Source organism: Brachyhypopomus gauderio, unplaced genomic scaffold (assembly GCF_052324685.1).
Source record: "Brachyhypopomus gauderio isolate BG-103 unplaced genomic scaffold, BGAUD_0.2 sc92, whole genome shotgun sequence".
In the NCBI taxonomy this organism is placed as follows: Eukaryota; Metazoa; Chordata; class Actinopteri; order Gymnotiformes; family Hypopomidae; genus Brachyhypopomus; species Brachyhypopomus gauderio.
The window spans coordinates 900,501-913,968 of record NW_027506913.1 but is presented as its reverse complement, the minus strand read 5'-3'; the positions used below and the strand labels follow the sequence as shown (position 1 = coordinate 913,968).

The 13,468-nt window shown below is 42.4% G+C and overlaps 19 non-coding genes across 19 annotated transcripts; 9 read left to right on the top strand and 10 right to left on the bottom strand.

The window, feature by feature from the left end:
• Positions 1–64: 64 nt before the first annotated feature.
• On the bottom strand, positions 65–136 carry trnag-ucc (transfer RNA glycine (anticodon UCC)). The gene has a single exon. It is a non-coding gene; the product is annotated as a tRNA-Gly (tRNA).
• An 815-nt stretch (positions 137–951) lies between these two features.
• Positions 952–1,023, top strand: trnaw-cca (transfer RNA tryptophan (anticodon CCA)). The gene has a single exon. It is a non-coding gene; the product is annotated as a tRNA-Trp (tRNA).
• Positions 1,024–1,375: 352 nt separating this feature from the next.
• Positions 1,376–1,447, bottom strand: trnag-ucc (transfer RNA glycine (anticodon UCC)). The gene has a single exon. It is a non-coding gene; the product is annotated as a tRNA-Gly (tRNA).
• An 815-nt stretch (positions 1,448–2,262) lies between these two features.
• Positions 2,263–2,334, top strand: trnaw-cca (transfer RNA tryptophan (anticodon CCA)). The gene has a single exon. It is a non-coding gene; the product is annotated as a tRNA-Trp (tRNA).
• A 352-nt stretch (positions 2,335–2,686) lies between these two features.
• Positions 2,687–2,758, bottom strand: trnag-ucc (transfer RNA glycine (anticodon UCC)). The gene has a single exon. It is a non-coding gene; the product is annotated as a tRNA-Gly (tRNA).
• A 1,733-nt stretch (positions 2,759–4,491) lies between these two features.
• On the top strand, positions 4,492–4,563 carry trnaw-cca (transfer RNA tryptophan (anticodon CCA)). The gene has a single exon. It is a non-coding gene; the product is annotated as a tRNA-Trp (tRNA).
• Positions 4,564–4,915: 352 nt separating this feature from the next.
• On the bottom strand, positions 4,916–4,987 carry trnag-ucc (transfer RNA glycine (anticodon UCC)). The gene has a single exon. It is a non-coding gene; the product is annotated as a tRNA-Gly (tRNA).
• An 815-nt stretch (positions 4,988–5,802) lies between these two features.
• trnaw-cca (transfer RNA tryptophan (anticodon CCA)) lies at positions 5,803–5,874 on the top strand. The gene has a single exon. It is a non-coding gene; the product is annotated as a tRNA-Trp (tRNA).
• Positions 5,875–6,226: 352 nt separating this feature from the next.
• trnag-ucc (transfer RNA glycine (anticodon UCC)) lies at positions 6,227–6,298 on the bottom strand. Its single transcript has one exon. It is a non-coding gene; the product is annotated as a tRNA-Gly (tRNA).
• An 815-nt stretch (positions 6,299–7,113) lies between these two features.
• Positions 7,114–7,185, top strand: trnaw-cca (transfer RNA tryptophan (anticodon CCA)). The gene has a single exon. It is a non-coding gene; the product is annotated as a tRNA-Trp (tRNA).
• Positions 7,186–7,537: 352 nt separating this feature from the next.
• Positions 7,538–7,609, bottom strand: trnag-ucc (transfer RNA glycine (anticodon UCC)). The gene has a single exon. It is a non-coding gene; the product is annotated as a tRNA-Gly (tRNA).
• An 815-nt stretch (positions 7,610–8,424) lies between these two features.
• On the top strand, positions 8,425–8,496 carry trnaw-cca (transfer RNA tryptophan (anticodon CCA)). Its single transcript has one exon. It is a non-coding gene; the product is annotated as a tRNA-Trp (tRNA).
• Positions 8,497–8,848: 352 nt separating this feature from the next.
• trnag-ucc (transfer RNA glycine (anticodon UCC)) lies at positions 8,849–8,920 on the bottom strand. Its single transcript has one exon. It is a non-coding gene; the product is annotated as a tRNA-Gly (tRNA).
• An 815-nt stretch (positions 8,921–9,735) lies between these two features.
• On the top strand, positions 9,736–9,807 carry trnaw-cca (transfer RNA tryptophan (anticodon CCA)). Its single transcript has one exon. It is a non-coding gene; the product is annotated as a tRNA-Trp (tRNA).
• Positions 9,808–10,159: 352 nt separating this feature from the next.
• Positions 10,160–10,231, bottom strand: trnag-ucc (transfer RNA glycine (anticodon UCC)). The gene has a single exon. It is a non-coding gene; the product is annotated as a tRNA-Gly (tRNA).
• Positions 10,232–11,046: 815 nt separating this feature from the next.
• trnaw-cca (transfer RNA tryptophan (anticodon CCA)) lies at positions 11,047–11,118 on the top strand. The gene has a single exon. It is a non-coding gene; the product is annotated as a tRNA-Trp (tRNA).
• Positions 11,119–11,470: 352 nt separating this feature from the next.
• On the bottom strand, positions 11,471–11,542 carry trnag-ucc (transfer RNA glycine (anticodon UCC)). The gene has a single exon. It is a non-coding gene; the product is annotated as a tRNA-Gly (tRNA).
• An 815-nt stretch (positions 11,543–12,357) lies between these two features.
• On the top strand, positions 12,358–12,429 carry trnaw-cca (transfer RNA tryptophan (anticodon CCA)). The gene has a single exon. It is a non-coding gene; the product is annotated as a tRNA-Trp (tRNA).
• Positions 12,430–12,781: 352 nt separating this feature from the next.
• Positions 12,782–12,853, bottom strand: trnag-ucc (transfer RNA glycine (anticodon UCC)). Its single transcript has one exon. It is a non-coding gene; the product is annotated as a tRNA-Gly (tRNA).
• Positions 12,854–13,468: the final 615 nt, after the last annotated feature.

Genomic DNA, 13,468 nt, shown 5'->3' with positions numbered 1-13,468 from the left:
AATAAACGTGAGTGGCAAAGTACCACGTTTTGTGAATAACATCAGGTATCCATGTATAATGAGATGCGTTGGCCGGGAATCGAACCCGGGTCAACTGCTTGGAAGGCAGCTATGCTCACCACTATACCACCAACACCTACATATGTCTCTTTACCTTGCATCTTGGCCATTGCAGTCTCCCATAACTGGATCGCTTCTCACATGCATAAAAGCACTTATCAAGCCACTACAGCACCTGGCTGCCTTTAAGCCTCTATTATTGCTTTATTCGTGCCACCATCCCTTCAAGATGCCGACAAGACATGCAACAAGAATCTTCTCTGTCAGTCCACAAGGTGGTGGAATGGACTTCCGCTGACAGTCCGTAAGGTCCAATCAATGGTTGTCTTCAACGCAAACTGAAGAATCAAAACTTTATGTAGTCACTAAGACTTGAATACTCATGGAAAAATAAGAAACTAAACTAAAACACATTTACTTTCTTCTCATCTTCGTTCCAATCTTGCCAGGTCTTTAACTTGATGCTATTCTTCACACTCACCAATCTATTGTAACATGAGAAAGTTTTTCTTTTCGTTACTTCACTTTCTGAAGTAACTCTGCTCAAGAGCCTTTCTTGAAAGGTCCTCCGTTTTGTTACATCTCAGGTGCATGATAAACAAGAAAAGTTACCTTTAGCTGTATTGCCTTTCAAGGGCCGAATCGACAGATACTAACACAGAATCATGCATAGACTACTCAGGTTGAGAAGAAAGCAGAGAGCTCAGGGATTCTGCCTGAAGATTCCCTCCCTTTGGTACGTTCTTCCCTCACCATTACTCTCCTCTTGAATTGGTGAAACTTTAAGGCAGACGAGAGGGAATGAAAAAAATCAAAATACATTGGAAGAGCTATTGAACTAAAACATCTGACTGCCTTGTTCCATTTTTTTAGCTAGACTTCTACGTATTAGACCTCGTGGCGCAACGGTAGCGCGTCTGACTCCAGATCAGAAGGTTATGTGTTCAAATCACGTCGGGGTCAAAAGCTTCTTTAAAGCAACATGAAAATGGGGCCGCAGCTTCAGCATGCAGGTCTCTTTGGCCTCGTTCTGATTTTGAGAAATAACAACGCTTTGTATCACTTCATTTAAAAACGATGTAAGAGTCACGGTCATCTGTGCAGCTGTGAGTAAGGTGTCAATGTAACCAGAACATATTAAAGCACAGTGTTTTTGAAGGTGTTGACTCCTATATCGTTCTGTATTGCATGAGTTATCTCTGAAGGTAAAAAGCAGGAGCAATCTGTAAAACATGAGCTTTGGTTGCCATCAATAAACGTGAGTGGCAAAGTACCACGTTTTGTGAATAACATCAGGTATCCATGTATAATGAGATGCGTTGGCCGGGAATCGAACCCGGGTCAACTGCTTGGAAGGCAGCTATGCTCACCACTATACCACCAACACCTACATATGTCTCTTTACCTTGCATCTTGGCCATTGCAGTCTCCCATAACTGGATCGCTTCTCACATGCATAAAAGCACTTATCAAGCCACTACAGCACCTGGCTGCCTTTAAGCCTCTATTATTGCTTTATTCGTGCCACCATCCCTTCAAGATGCCGACAAGACATGCAACAAGAATCTTCTCTGTCAGTCCACAAGGTGGTGGAATGGACTTCCGCTGACAGTCCGTAAGGTCCAATCAATGGTTGTCTTCAACGCAAACTGAAGAATCAAAACTTTATGTAGTCACTAAGACTTGAATACTCATGGAAAAATAAGAAACTAAACTAAAACACATTTACTTTCTTCTCATCTTCGTTCCAATCTTGCCAGGTCTTTAACTTGATGCTATTCTTCACACTCACCAATCTATTGTAACATGAGAAAGTTTTTCTTTTCGTTACTTCACTTTCTGAAGTAACTCTGCTCAAGAGCCTTTCTTGAAAGGTCCTCCGTTTTGTTACATCTCAGGTGCATGATAAACAAGAAAAGTTACCTTTAGCTGTATTGCCTTTCAAGGGCCGAATCGACAGATACTAACACAGAATCATGCATAGACTACTCAGGTTGAGAAGAAAGCAGAGAGCTCAGGGATTCTGCCTGAAGATTCCCTCCCTTTGGTACGTTCTTCCCTCACCATTACTCTCCTCTTGAATTGGTGAAACTTTAAGGCAGACGAGAGGGAATGAAAAAAATCAAAATACATTGGAAGAGCTATTGAACTAAAACATCTGACTGCCTTGTTCCATTTTTTTAGCTAGACTTCTACGTATTAGACCTCGTGGCGCAACGGTAGCGCGTCTGACTCCAGATCAGAAGGTTACGTGTTCAAATCACGTCGGGGTCAAAAGCTTCTTTATAGCAACATGAAAATGGGGCCGCAGCTTCAGCATGCAGGTCTCTTTGGCCTCGTTCTGATTTTGAGAAATAACAACGCTTTGTATCACTTCATTTAAAAACGATGTAAGAGTCACGGTCATCTGTGCAGCTGTGAGTAAGGTGTCAATGTAACCAGAACATATTAAAGCACAGTGTTTTTGAAGGTGTTGACTCCTATATCGTTCTGTATTGCATGAGTTATCTCTGAAGGTAAAAAGCAGGAGCAATCTGTAAAACATGAGCTTTGGTTGCCATCAATAAACGTGAGTGGCAAAGTACCACGTTTTGTGAATAACATCAGGTATCCATGTATAATGAGATGCGTTGGCCGGGAATCGAACCCGGGTCAACTGCTTGGAAGGCAGCTATGCTCACCACTATACCACCAACACCTACATATGTCTCTTTACCTTGCATCTTGGCCATTGCAGTCTCCCATAACTGGATCGCTTCTCACATGCATAAAAGCACTTATCAAGCCACTACAGCACCTGGCTGCCTTTAAGCCTCTATTATTGCTTTATTCGTGCCACCATCCCTTCAAGATGCCGACAAGACATGCAACAAGAATCTTCTCTGTCAGTCCACAAGGTGGTGGAATGGACTTCCGCTGACAGTCCGTAAGGTCCAATCAATGGTTGTCTTCAACGCAAACTGAAGAATCAAAACTTCATGTAGTCACTAAGACTTGAATACTCATGGAAAAATAAGAAACTAAACTAAAACACATTTACTTTCTTCTCATCTTCGTTCCAATCTTGCCAGGTCTTTAACTTGATCAGGCCCGTAGCCAGGGGGGATCGAAGGGTTCGTTCGATCCCCCCCCCCCTCCCCCGCACCCTCCCTCCGTACACGCATGCCCCTCAAGATAGGTAGGCTATTCAATGAATGAATTGTTAATCTCCGGTGAATATATAGACGAACAAATAAGGACAGCAACAACAGACTCACAACAAACTTAAAACAGTGTTGCCAACTCTCACGCAATGAGCGTAAGACGCACGCATTTGACCGTTTTCACGTGCTCACACGCCATACATCCGATTTCTCACGCTGAAAAAAAAATCTAGTTTATTTATCTCCGATCTACATCTATGATTCAATGAGTTACTATTTCGCTCTGGCGCCAACCACCGGCGATCGATCGCTTTAAGCCAGGTTCACACTACACGACTTTTCAGTCGTCAGGTTCAGTCGCCGACTGCTAGATATTAAACATGCTAGATATCTGCCGGTCGTCCGCGATGAGTCGGCGACCAGTCGGCGACGGCTCGGCGAGCGTCTTTCAGCAGTTCACGCTACACGAAATGAGCGAGCGACGAGTGATCGCCGATTTGCCTCCGACCACAGTTTCTGTCGGCGATCTACAAAAAACAGTCGGCGACTAAAAAACCAGCCTAAAATCGTGTAGTGTGAACCGGGCATTAGGCGCAGCATAGACGAAACATATAAGACATAACACCCCCGCCAACGTTTGACACACACACCACACCACCCACCCCCGCCCCCAAATCAAATCTCAGTCCTAGTGATTTTGAAAAGTTGGCAACCTTGCTTATAATGAATAAAATATGTGTAAATTAAAAGGTTTGAAGTGTGCTCGTGTATTTAAGGGGCATTGGAGTAGAGAGCATTAAGTCCACGTTTGGGGGGAAAAAGATCCCCCCCATCAGAATGCTGGCTACGGGCCTGTTGATGCTATTCTTCACACTCACCAATCTATTGTAACATGAGAATGTTTTTCTTTTCGTTACTTCACTTTCTGAAGTAACTCTGCTCAAGAGCCTTTCTTGAAAGGTCCTCCGTTTTGTTACATCTCAGGTGCATGATAAACAAGAAACGTTACCTTTAGCTGTATTGCCTTTCAAGGGCCGAATCGACAGATACTAACACAGAATCATGCATAGACTACTCAGGTTGAGAAGAAAGCAGAGAGCTCAGGGATTCTGCCTGAAGATTCCCTCCCTTTGGTACGTTCTTCCCTCACCATTACTCTCCTCTTGAATTGGTGAAACTTTAAGGCAGACGAGAGGGAATGAAAAAAATCAAAATACATTGGAAGAGCTATTGAACTAAAACATCTGACTGCCTTGTTCCATTTTTTTAGCTAGACTTCTACGTATTAGACCTCGTGGCGCAACGGTAGCGCGTCTGACTCCAGATCAGAAGGTTACGTGTTCAAATGACGTCGGGGTCAAAAGCTTCTTTATAGCAACATGAAAATGGGGCCGCAGCTTCAGCATGCAGGTCTCTTTGGCCTCGTTCTGATTTTGAGAAATAACAACGCTTTGTATCACTTCATTTAAAAACGATGTAAGAGTCACGGTCATCTGTGCAGCTGTGAGTAAGGTGTCAATGTAACCAGAACATATTAAAGCACAGTGTTTTTGAAGGTGTTGACTCCTATATCGTTCTGTATTGCATGAGTTATCTCTGAAGGTAAAAAGCAGGAGCAATCTGTAAAACATGAGCTTTGGTTGCCATCAATAAACGTGAGTGGCAAAGTACCACGTTTTGTGAATAATATCAGGTATCCATGTATAATGAGATGCGTTGGCCGGGAATCGAACCCGGGTCAACTGCTTGGAAGGCAGCTACGCTCACCACTATACCACCAACGCCTACATATGTCTCTTTACCTTGCATCTTGGCCATTGCAGTCTCCCATAACTGGATCGCTTCTCACATGCATAAAAGCACTTATCAAGCCACTACAGCACCTGGCTGCCTTTAAGCCTCTATTATTGCTTTATTCGTGCCACCATCCCTTCAAGATGCCGACAAGACATGCAACAAGAATCTTCTCTGTCAGTCCACAAGGTGGTGGAATGGACTTCCGCTGACAGTCCGTAAGGTCCAATCAATGGTTGTCTTCAACGCAAACTGAAGAATCAAAACTTTATGTAGTCACTAAGACTTGAATACTCATGGAAAAATAAGAAACTAAACTAAAACACATTTACTTTCTTCTCATCTTCGTTCCAATCTTGCCAGGTCTTTAACTTGATGCTATTCTTCACACTCACCAATCTATTGTAACATGAGAAAGTTTTTCTTTTCGTTACTTCACTTTCTGAAGTAACTCTGCTCAAGAGCCTTTCTTGAAAGGTCCTCCGTTTTGTTACATCTCAGGTGCATGATAAACAAGAAAAGTTACCTTTAGCTGTATTGCCTTTCAAGGGCCGAATCGACAGATACTAACACAGAATCATGCATAGACTACTCAGGTTGAGAAGAAAGCAGAGAGCTCAGGGATTCTGCCTGAAGATTCCCTCCCTTTGGTACGTTCTTCCCTCACCATTACTCTCCTCTTGAATTGGTGAAACTTTAAGGCAGACGAGAGGGAATGAAAAAAATCAAAATACATTGGAAGAGCTATTGAACTAAAACATCTGACTGCCTTGTTCCATTTTTTTAGCTAGACTTCTACGTATTAGACCTCGTGGCGCAACGGTAGCGCGTCTGACTCCAGATCAGAAGGTTACGTGTTCAAATCACGTCGGGGTCAAAAGCTTCTTTAAAGCAACATGAAAATGGGGCCGCAGCTTCAGCATGCAGGTCTCTTTGGCCTCGTTCTGATTTTGAGAAATAACAACGCTTTGTATCACTTCATTTAAAAACGATGTAAGAGTCACGGTCATCTGTGCAGCTGTGAGTAAGGTGTCAATGTAACCAGAACATATTAAAGCACAGTGTTTTTGAAGGTGTTGACTCCTATATCGTTCTGTATTGCATGAGTTATCTCTGAAGGTAAAAAGCAGGAGCAATCTGTAAAACATGAGCTTTGGTTGCCATCAATAAACGTGAGTGGCAAAGTACCACGTTTTGTGAATAACATCAGGTATCCATGTATAATGAGATGCGTTGGCCGGGAATCGAACCCGGGTCAACTGCTTGGAAGGCAGCTATGCTCACCACTATACCACCAACACCTACATATGTCTCTTTACCTTGCATCTTGGCCATTGCAGTCTCCCATAACTGGATCGCTTCTCACATGCATAAAAGCACTTATCAAGCCACTACAGCACCTGGCTGCCTTTAAGCCTCTATTATTGCTTTATTCGTGCCACCATCCCTTCAAGATGCCGACAAGACATGCAACAAGAATCTTCTCTGTCAGTCCACAAGGTGGTGGAATGGACTTCCGCTGACAGTCCGTAAGGTCCAATCAATGGTTGTCTTCAACGCAAACTGAAGAATCAAAACTTTATGTAGTCACTAAGACTTGAATACTCATGGAAAAATAAGAAACTAAACTAAAACACATTTACTTTCTTCTCATCTTCGTTCCAATCTTGCCAGGTCTTTAACTTGATGCTATTCTTCACACTCACCAATCTATTGTAACATGAGAAAGTTTTTCTTTTCGTTACTTCACTTTCTGAAGTAACTCTGCTCAAGAGCCTTTCTTGAAAGGTCCTCCGTTTTGTTACATCTCAGGTGCATGATAAACAAGAAAAGTTACCTTTAGCTGTATTGCCTTTCAAGGGCCGAATCGACAGATACTAACACAGAATCATGCATAGACTACTCAGGTTGAGAAGAAAGCAGAGAGCTCAGGGATTCTGCCTGAAGATTCCCTCCCTTTGGTACGTTCTTCCCTCACCATTACTCTCCTCTTGAATTGGTGAAACTTTAAGGCAGACGAGAGGGAATGAAAAAAATCAAAATACATTGGAAGAGCTATTGAACTAAAACATCTGACTGCCTTGTTCCATTTTTTTAGCTAGACTTCTACGTATTAGACCTCGTGGCGCAACGGTAGCGCGTCTGACTCCAGATCAGAAGGTTACGTGTTCAAATCACGTCGGGGTCAAAAGCTTCTTTATAGCAACATGAAAATGGGGCCGCAGCTTCAGCATGCAGGTCTCTTTGGCCTCGTTCTGATTTTGAGAAATAACAACGCTTTGTATCACTTCATTTAAAAACGATGTAAGAGTCACGGTCATCTGTGCAGCTGTGAGTAAGGTGTCAATGTAACCAGAACATATTAAAGCACAGTGTTTTTGAAGGTGTTGACTCCTATATCGTTCTGTATTGCATGAGTTATCTCTGAAGGTAAAAAGCAGGAGCAATCTGTAAAACATGAGCTTTGGTTGCCATCAATAAACGTGAGTGGCAAAGTACCACGTTTTGTGAATAACATCAGGTATCCATGTATAATGAGATGCGTTGGCCGGGAATCGAACCCGGGTCAACTGCTTGGAAGGCAGCTATGCTCACCACTATACCACCAACACCTACATATGTCTCTTTACCTTGCATCTTGGCCATTGCAGTCTCCCATAACTGGATCGCTTCTCACATGCATAAAAGCACTTATCAAGCCACTACAGCACCTGGCTGCCTTTAAGCCTCTATTATTGCTTTATTCGTGCCACCATCCCTTCAAGATGCCGACAAGACATGCAACAAGAATCTTCTCTGTCAGTCCACAAGGTGGTGGAATGGACTTCCGCTGACAGTCCGTAAGGTCCAATCAATGGTTGTCTTCAACGCAAACTGAAGAATCAAAACTTTATGTAGTCACTAAGACTTGAATACTCATGGAAAAATAAGAAACTAAACTAAAACACATTTACTTTCTTCTCATCTTCGTTCCAATCTTGCCAGGTCTTTAACTTGATGCTATTCTTCACACTCACCAATCTATTGTAACATGAGAAAGTTTTTCTTTTCGTTACTTCACTTTCTGAAGTAACTCTGCTCAAGAGCCTTTCTTGAAAGGTCCTCCGTTTTGTTACATCTCAGGTGCATGATAAACAAGAAAAGTTACCTTTAGCTGTATTGCCTTTCAAGGGCCGAATCGACAGATACTAACACAGAATCATGCATAGACTACTCAGGTTGAGAAGAAAGCAGAGAGCTCAGGGATTCTGCCTGAAGATTCCCTCCCTTTGGTACGTTCTTCCCTCACCATTACTCTCCTCTTGAATTGGTGAAACTTTAAGGCAGACGAGAGGGAATGAAAAAAATCAAAATACATTGGAAGAGCTATTGAACTAAAACATCTGACTGCCTTGTTCCATTTTTTTAGCTAGACTTCTACGTATTAGACCTCGTGGCGCAACGGTAGCGCGTCTGACTCCAGATCAGAAGGTTACGTGTTCAAATCACGTCGGGGTCAAAAGCTTCTTTATAGCAACATGAAAATGGGGCCGCAGCTTCAGCATGCAGGTCTCTTTGGCCTCGTTCTGATTTTGAGAAATAACAACGCTTTGTATCACTTCATTTAAAAACGATGTAAGAGTCACGGTCATCTGTGCAGCTGTGAGTAAGGTGTCAATGTAACCAGAACATATTAAAGCACAGTGTTTTTGAAGGTGTTGACTCCTATATCGTTCTGTATTGCATGAGTTATCTCTGAAGGTAAAAAGCAGGAGCAATCTGTAAAACATGAGCTTTGGTTGCCATCAATAAACGTGAGTGGCAAAGTACCACGTTTTGTGAATAACATCAGGTATCCATGTATAATGAGATGCGTTGGCCGGGAATCGAACCCGGGTCAACTGCTTGGAAGGCAGCTATGCTCACCACTATACCACCAACACCTACATATGTCTCTTTACCTTGCATCTTGGCCATTGCAGTCTCCCATAACTGGATCGCTTCTCACATGCATAAAAGCACTTATCAAGCCACTACAGCACCTGGCTGCCTTTAAGCCTCTATTATTGCTTTATTCGTGCCACCATCCCTTCAAGATGCCGACAAGACATGCAACAAGAATCTTCTCTGTCAGTCCACAAGGTGGTGGAATGGACTTCCGCTGACAGTCCGTAAGGTCCAATCAATGGTTGTCTTCAACGCAAACTGAAGAATCAAAACTTTATGTAGTCACTAAGACATGAATACTCATGGAAAAATAAGAAACTAAACTAAAACACATTTACTTTCTTCTCATCTTCGTTCCAATCTTGCCAGGTCTTTAACTTGATGCTATTCTTCACACTCACCAATCTATTGTAACATGAGAAAGTTTTTCTTTTCGTTACTTCACTTTCTGAAGTAACTCTGCTCAAGAGCCTTTCTTGAAAGGTCCTCCGTTTTGTTACATCTCAGGTGCATGATAAACAAGAAAAGTTACCTTTAGCTGTATTGCCTTTCAAGGGCCGAATCGACAGATACTAACACAGAATCATGCATAGACTACTCAGGTTGAGAAGAAAGCAGAGAGCTCAGGGATTCTGCCTGAAGATTCCCTCCCTTTGGTACGTTCTTCCCTCACCATTACTCTCCTCTTGAATTGGTGAAACTTTAAGGCAGACGAGAGGGAATGAAAAAAATCAAAATACATTGGAAGAGCTATTGAACTAAAACATCTGACTGCCTTGTTCCATTTTTTTAGCTAGACTTCTACGTATTAGACCTCGTGGCGCAACGGTAGCGCGTCTGACTCCAGATCAGAAGGTTACGTGTTCAAATCACGTCGGGGTCAAAAGCTTCTTTATAGCAACATGAAAATGGGGCCGCAGCTTCAGCATGCAGGTCTCTTTGGCCTCGTTCTGATTTTGAGAAATAACAACGCTTTGTATCACTTCATTTAAAAACGATGTAAGAGTCACGGTCATCTGTGCAGCTGTGAGTAAGGTGTCAATGTAACCAGAACATATTAAAGCACAGTGTTTTTGAAGGTGTTGACTCCTATATCGTTCTGTATTGCATGAGTTATCTCTGAAGGTAAAAAGCAGGAGCAATCTGTAAAACATGAGCTTTGGTTGCCATCAATAAACGTGAGTGGCAAAGTACCACGTTTTGTGAATAACATCAGGTATCCATGTATAATGAGATGCGTTGGCCGGGAATCGAACCCGGGTCAACTGCTTGGAAGGCAGCTATGCTCACCACTATACCACCAACACCTACATATGTCTCTTTACCTTGCATCTTGGCCATTGCAGTCTCCCATAACTGGATCGCTTCTCACATGCATAAAAGCACTTATCAAGCCACTACAGCACCTGGCTGCCTTTAAGCCTCTATTATTGCTTTATTCGTGCCACCATCCCTTCAAGATGCCGACAAGACATGCAACAAGAATCTTCTCTGTCAGTCCACAAGGTGGTGGAATGGACTTCCGCTGACAGTCCGTAAGGTCCAATCAATGGTTGTCTTCAACGCAAACTGAAGAATCAAAACTTTATGTAGTCACTAAGACATGAATACTCATGGAAAAATAAGAAACTAAACTAAAACACATTTACTTTCTTCTCATCTTCGTTCCAATCTTGCCAGGTCTTTAACTTGATGCTATTCTTCACACTCACCAATCTATTGTAACATGAGAAAGTTTTTCTTTTCGTTACTTCACTTTCTGAAGTAACTCTGCTCAAGAGCCTTTCTTGAAAGGTCCTCCGTTTTGTTACATCTCAGGTGCATGATAAACAAGAAAAGTTACCTTTAGCTGTATTGCCTTTCAAGGGCCGAATCGACAGATACTAACACAGAATCATGCATAGACTACTCAGGTTGAGAAGAAAGCAGAGAGCTCAGGGATTCTGCCTGAAGATTCCCTCCCTTTGGTACGTTCTTCCCTCACCATTACTCTCCTCTTGAATTGGTGAAACTTTAAGGCAGACGAGAGGGAATGAAAAAAATCAAAATACATTGGAAGAGCTATTGAACTAAAACATCTGACTGCCTTGTTCCATTTTTTTAGCTAGACTTCTACGTATTAGACCTCGTGGCGCAACGGTAGCGCGTCTGACTCCAGGTCAGAAGGTTACGTGTTCAAATCACGTCGGGGTCAAAAGCTTCTTTATAGCAACATGAAAATGGGGCCGCAGCTTCAGCATGCAGGTCTCTTTGGCCTCGTTCTGATTTTGAGAAATAACAACGCTTTGTATCACTTCATTTAAAAACGATGTAAGAGTCACGGTCATCTGTGCAGCTGTGAGTAAGGTGTCAATGTAACCAGAACATATTAAAGCACAGTGTTTTTGAAGGTGTTGACTCCTATATCGTTCTGTATTGCATGAGTTATCTCTGAAGGTAAAAAGCAGGAGCAATCTGTAAAACATGAGCTTTGGTTGCCATCAATAAACGTGAGTGGCAAAGTACCACGTTTTGTGAATAACATCAGGTATCCATGTATAATGAGATGCTTTGGCCGGGAATCGAACCCGGGTCAACTGCTTGGAAGGCAGCTATGCTCACCACTATACCACCAACGCCTACATATGTCTCTTTACCTTGCATCTTGGCCATTGCAGTCTCCCATAACTGGATCGCTTCTCACATGCATAAAAGCACTTATCAAGCCACTACAGCACCTGGCTGCCTTTAAGCCTCTATTATTGCTTTATTCGTGCCACCATCCCTTCAAGATGCCGACAAGACATGCAACAAGAATCTTCTCTGTCAGTCCACAAGGTGGTGGAATGGACTTCCGCTGACAGTCCGTAAGGTCCAATCAATGGTTGTCTTCAACGCAAACTGAAGAATCAAAACTTCATGTAGTCACTAACACTTGAATACTCATGGAAAAATAAGAAACTAAACTAAAACACATTTACTTTCTTCTCATCTTCGTTCCAATCTTGCCAGGTCTTTAACTTGATGCTATTCTTCACACTCACCAATCTATTGTAACATGAGAATGTTTTTCTTTTCGTTACTTCACTTTCTGAAGTAACTCTGCTCAAGAGCCTTTCTTGAAAGGTCCTCCGTTTTGTTACATCTCAGGTGCATGATAAACAAGAAACGTTACCTTTAGCTGTATTGCCTTTCAAGGGCCGAATCGACAGATACTAACACAGAATCATGCATAGACTACTCAGGTTGAGAAGAAAGCAGAGAGCTCAGGGATTCTGCCTGAAGATTCCCTCCCTTTGGTACGTTCTTCCCTCACCATTACTCTCCTCTTGAATTGGTGAAACTTTAAGGCAGACGAGAGGGAATGAAAAAAATCAAAATACATTGGAAGAGCTATTGAACTAAAACATCTGACTGCCTTGTTCCATTTTTTTAGCTAGACTTCTACGTATTAGACCTCGTGGCGCAACGGTAGCGCGTCTGACTCCAGATCAGAAGGTTATGTGTTCAAATCACGTCGGGGTCAAAAGCTTCTTTATAGCAACATGAAAATGGGGCCGCAGCTTCAGCATGCAGGTCTCTTTGGCCTCATTCTGATTTTGAGAAATAACAACGCTTTGTATCACTTCATTTAAAAACGATGTAAGAGTCACGGTCATCTGTGCAGCTGTGAGTAAGGTGTCAATGTAACCAGAACATATTAAAGCACAGTGTTTTTGAAGGTGTTGACTCCTATATCGTTCTGTATTGCATGAGTTATCTCTGAAGGTAAAAAGCAGGAGCAATCTGTAAAACATGAGCTTTGGTTGCCATCAATAAACGTGAGTGGCAAAGTACCACGTTTTGTGAATAACATCAGGTATCCATGTATAATGAGATGCGTTGGCCGGGAATCGAACCCGGGTCAACTGCTTGGAAGGCAGCTATGCTCACCACTATACCACCAACACCTACATATGTCTCTTTACCTTGCATCTTGGCCATTGCAGTCTCCCATAACTGGATCGCTTCTCACATGCATAAAAGCACTTATCAAGCCACTACAGCACCTGGCTGCCTTTAAGCCTCTATTATTGCTTTATTCGTGCCACCATCCCTTCAAGATGCCGACAAGACATGCAACAAGAATCTTCTCTGTCAGTCCACAAGGTGGTGGAATGGACTTCCGCTGACAGTCCGTAAGGTCCAATCAATGGTTGTCTTCAACGCAAACTGAAGAATCAAAACTTTATGTAGTCACTAAGACATGAATACTCATGGAAAAATAAGAAACTAAACTAAAACACATTTACTTTCTTCTCATCTTCGTTCCAATCTTGCCAGGTCTTTAACTTGATGCTATTCTTCACACTCACCAATCTATTGTAACATGAGAAAGTTTTTCTTTTCGTTACTTCACTTTCTGAAGTAACTCTGCTCAAGAGCCTTTCTTGAAAGGTCCTCCGTTTTGTTACATCTCAGGTGCATGATAAACAAGAAAAGTTACCTTTAGCTGTATTGCCTTTCAAGGGCCGAATCGACAGATACTAACACAGAATCATGCATAGACTACTCAGGTTGAGAAG